Genomic DNA, 5,409 nt, shown 5'->3' on the forward strand with positions numbered 1-5,409 from the left:
TGATGATGATAACAGTGTCGCATCCCTCTGGCTGTCTCTGTCCATGGCTTTCTGTCACCTCTCCCTTTACCTCTCTGGAAACCCGAGCCGATCGGTAAAAATACTATGTATTCTCCTCTGACCAATAAACATGTGTGTTGGAATTTAGAATTTATACTAATGATGATAATAATAATGATACTACTACTACTGCTACTATTATATTTTTGTGTTAGCCTTTCAATCTGCTATTCTTTATATTCGAACTGGGTATTGTGACCATGGTTGCAGTACCTGAATCTCTCAGATATTTGACAGTTGTCAACATCGAGTTCCGCCAGTCTGGAAAGGGGGGTGGGGGTTATAATGTTTTAATGTCACCTAGTTCACACAAACCATAAGTTGGAAATAAACTTCGATTACTGCAGCAACCTTTGTGTCATTGTTAGTTCAAGTGCTTGCGTTTGTCAGCGTATTGTACAGCAGCGTTTGTGTCCCGCTTCCCCGGGAAGAGGTGGATGAGAGATTGGGTCAAGTGGAGAATGCACAAGTAGGTTGACTCGCCAGGATGATTCAAAGCAACTGAAGCCATGTTTTTCCATGTTGCATCTGTGCTTTGATGTCTCTAAATTTCTTACCCAAACGGATTTCAGAGCATTAAAGTAAGCGTTGATACTTGAACAAATTTCGGAGAATTAATGTTCGTCTTAATACCAGATTTGTTTCCGATCATTAATGCTAGTCTTAATACTATTTGAATTTCAGATAATTGATGTAAGAATTAATGCCAGATCAGTTTTAGAGAATACGCGATCAATTTCAGAGCATCAGTGTTAGTTTCAATACCAGATCAATGTCAGAGCATTAATGCAGAAGAATTTCAGATCATTTATGTTAGAATTAATGCCTTATCAGTTTCAGAGCATTAATGTAAGTCCTAGTACTAGATCAAATTTCAGAGCATTAATGTTCGTCTTATTACCAGATGAATATCAGAGCATCAATGCAACTCTCAATACCAGTTGAATTTCAGATCATTAGTGTAAGAATCAATGCCAGATCACTTTCAGAGCATAAATATAAATCTTAATACCAGATGACTGTCAGAGCATTAATGTTAGTCTTAATACCAGATCAGTGTCAGAGTCTTAATATTAGTCTTAATACCCGATCAATGTCAGAGCTTTAGTGTTAGTCTTAATACCAGATCAATGCCAGAGCATTGGTGTCAGTCTTAATACCAGATCAATTTCGGAGCTTGGACGAAAGTCTTGATAACTGGTACCCCAAGTCGTGCCTCATCAATACTTTTCACACAATTGTTTCTTCTGCTAATTCTATATTGTTTCATGTTCCATGCAGACTTAAAAGATGATTTTCTGATTCATACCAATGATGCTGTCAGGCGGATTAGATAAAAACATACAGACATTGATCTGGGACAAAGTCAGATGTTTTCACATGATGCAATGGATGTTCATTAAAGATGTCCCTGACCTACCTCCCATGGACTGAGAGGAACGAAATTTGGCACAGTTATTAGTCTTTCTATTCATCTCCCATCACTTTATGCAGCTGTGAACACCTTGCCTGTAGAAGTCTGCAGGTTGCGTGAAAAGCCACAAAATAAGCGTTTCATCGTCTGGGAAGTGCTTACCCTTCAAAAATAACCTCATGGTTGGAAAGAGATGGAAGTCAGATTGTGCGAGGTCTGGAGAGTAAGCACTGAAGAAAAGTCTTTTTTAGTAACACAGAGTTTAGGCAACTGCCATCAAAACATCTTTCATTTCGCCATATTCTCATAAACAAGAGGGGGCTCAACTCTGGCTCAGCTTGCTGCAATCGAGACAGAATATGTCATGCAGACGCAAATGTTCGCTGCTGAAGGGGCAGTGTTTGTCAGGCACCTCAGAGCGTGACACTCTGTAAATATAATTGTTACTATCGGCAGCCAACTTTGTGTGATAAGGATTACATCACGAAGAGAGAACAGAACAGAATTTTAATCAGAAAGGCCAAAGCCCCATTAAAAGGGGTGTGAACATGAATCATATTTCGAAAAGCATAACATGCATGACACAATATCCCACATGAAAAACAACAACAAATACGACAACATATCAGCATCAAATGATCCACCGTCACCGTCACCGTCACCGATCCCTCAGATTCCGAATCCTTTGGGGCGCCTTCGAAGCTTTGTCAACCACCTTTCTCCAGTCCTCGCGTCTCTCGGCCGCTCTCAGGGTGTCTCTCAGCTCCATACCTGTCCACTCTCGAATGTTGTCCTCCCATCTCTTCCTTTGTCTGCCTCGTCTTCTTCCTCCCCTCACTGTGCCTTGTAAGATTGTTTTAGCAAGACCAGAGGAGCCTGTGACATGACCAAACCACTTCAGTTTTCGTTGTCTGGCGAGTGTTTGACCTTCAAATGATCCACATGTCCAGCTAATTAAGAAATGAATGTAAGAAAATTTTCCAATCTTTACTTCACAGGCACATCATATTTAGTCTAGGAAGATTTCAAAAAAATCTACCTCCTGTGCCAACAAATTCCTTTAAAATAAATGTCGCCTGTTTTGTGTTCTACAGACATCCCTTGGTCAGATCACATAAAGTTGACCAAAATTGACATGTGCTATTTTTGAAGCTGTTGAAAAATGCGAAAAAGCGCACAATAACGCAAATCTGAAAACGTTCCGTCAGCTACTTCCTATCACTGTAGTATGTAGGTTTTGTCATGTTTCACTTGACAGTCACACAGAAATAGCAAAAACAGGCTAAATGGGCCCTACTGCATACATTTTGCAAAAATTAATGCCTCAAAAGCATAAATCCAACATTTTGTATGTAGCGTTTGACGTATTTGTCAGTAGACAATGCCTCATCAACACAGTTTCACTGACCCATCAGTTTTGCAGAAATCGTATCAGTATGCATAAACATACTAAAACTTTACATACAAAACATACAAAATCACTGTTGGCTAAGAAGAATTACTGTGTCTCTACTTACAGTCAGTCTTCATCATCTGATGATACCTCGCCAATATAGGCAGTCTTGTTCACAGTGTTGGCGCAGCTCTCTCCTCGGCATTCTCCACAACCAGACGTACACACAAGTCCATGTTTTCTGCATGAGCATCTTGCTGTTTGACATTCTGTCTTGCAGTTACATCGAATAACACTGAGGAGCTCATCAGGAGCAGCAGCAATGTCGGTGAGGACAGGTACCATAAGACCTTGTATAATCTCCCACCCCCAGTCCTTTGGATCCAGGTCAAATGATTGTTGCTCCAAGTGCATCCATTCTTGCACTTGGTAGTACGTTCTCAATGAATGGAACTTGGCTGCTGCTGATGTAGGTGGGAGCTTGCAGGGCTGAAAAGATGATGTGCAGGTGGAGACTTTCTGCATGTACTTGATGTACCGGAGGCTGTTCAGACAGTCTCTATCTTTGCCACCATAAAGCTCTACAAACGCTTTTTCTCCAGCTGCAATCAACTTTTCTGAGTCCCTGTCAGAAGTGGCACCGAACACATCTGCCTGCTGCTGGAAGATGGGCGAATCCATCAATTTCTTCAAAAGAATGGATTTTCCAATACCATATAGACTGCTGTTTGCATCGCAGCCTCCAAAGGCGTGCGCAAAGAGAATTCGTCTGCACACTTCAGTTCCCAGCTCAGTCTTAACAGCTTGGATGTTCCACACCTTTGCTGCCGATTTTGCTGTAGAGGATCTCACTGATGTGAAGAATATGGGATTGTGCTGTGTGGTGAGGTGGTACAGGAGGAGTATCAGCAAATCAGTGTCCTCACCCACTAGAACCACGTTTGCCGCCCTTGCCATGTCTAGCGCTGTCTTCACAATCAGCCTGTCAGCATCACCAGTTGCATGTGCGGTGTCAAACCCGTGTTGAGACAAACAGCAACTGAGAAGGTTGATGAACCGCTGTTTGTTGTTCTCATTTGCCAGAAAACGTTCTTTGGGTTCACAAAGCAACATGTCACCATCAAAAGAAATGTCACATGCCACATCACCTCTGCTGCTTCTTCGCAAATGGGCTGCATCCTTTGTGTTTGGTCCACAGCTGTACCCATCAAAAACAACAGTTCCTTTGCCGAACAGTCGAATTAGAAAGTCTGTGTAGCTCTGAACAATCTGGTTATACGTTGAGCCACGACACCAGGTCAGAAGGTGCAGCAGGAAGCCACCATCAATAACATAGGAGACCTCATCTGGAAGAACAGCATTGACTTGTTTTGTGGTGGTCCAGATGTAACTTGCAAGTGCAGCCTTCTTTGCTTGTCTGGGCAGACCATCCGAATTGAAAAGTGATGCTGGTACACTGCACATTTCATAAGCAAAGGCCTCCTCTAGACAGTTGGGGGTGTTTTCAACAAATTATGCAGATCAGATCTGGAAACTCTGCAAACTCCTGCAAGACAAACGGAAACAACACTGAACTGGCAAAGAGATAAATAGATATGCAGATGAATGGAGAGAGAGAGAGAGGAAGAGAGGAGAGAGAGAGAGAGAGAGGGAGAGACAGACAGACAGACAGACAGACAGATAGCACACACATACACAGAGAGAGAGACAGACAGACAGACAGACAGCACAGAGGCTGCAACTGTTGCAGGACAATACCTGTACATACTTAATGTAAATTGTGATGGTTTTTGAGAAAATAATGAGTGAAAGCAAAAACAACAAACAAACAACAAAACAGAAAAAAACAAAAAACAAAAAAAAAACTCAACCAACCAACCAACCAAACAAACAAAAAAGCCATTTTGCAGAGTGAAACTGGGTAAAAGCAAAACCAGTAAATAAACAACAAAACTAGAAACAGAAACAAAAATGCCATTTTGCACAATACACAGACTGCACAACTGACTGAGCTTACCGAAAAATGGGTACTTCTACCATCACTACAAATTTGTTTAATTAATTAATTATTTAATTAGTGCACGCCTTTTTTCTGTTAAGATGACACCACCACCCCTCCCCCCCAAAAAAAAACAAAAAACAAAACAAAAAAAACACACAAACAAACAAACAAGCAAGCAAACTTTATACTTGATGCAACAGGTATAACCCACGTTGTTTTCAAGGGACCAAGTTTCACAGGGAACGGACATTGACTAGACATGTTGAACTCACAACTCGCTGCCGAAGCAATGTGTGCGGTAAAATAAAAATCTAGCGTATGCAAGTGCATGTAACTAATAAGCACTGTATCTAGAAAGACATTAATTTGATCTCATTCCTATAAAGCAGCAACAGAGTTACAGCGGTATACCCGTCTCCATGCATTTATTTGCCGCGGGACGTTTAACTAATTTTAATCATCAGTGGTAACAAATTCGCGATGATATAAGACTAGCGTCCACAAATAATACGTGATTAATAAAAGTACATGACTTTTTAT

The sequence above is a fragment of the Babylonia areolata genome, chromosome 35 (genome assembly GCF_041734735.1).
Source record: "Babylonia areolata isolate BAREFJ2019XMU chromosome 35, ASM4173473v1, whole genome shotgun sequence".
In the NCBI taxonomy this organism is placed as follows: Eukaryota; Metazoa; Mollusca; class Gastropoda; order Neogastropoda; family Buccinidae; genus Babylonia; species Babylonia areolata.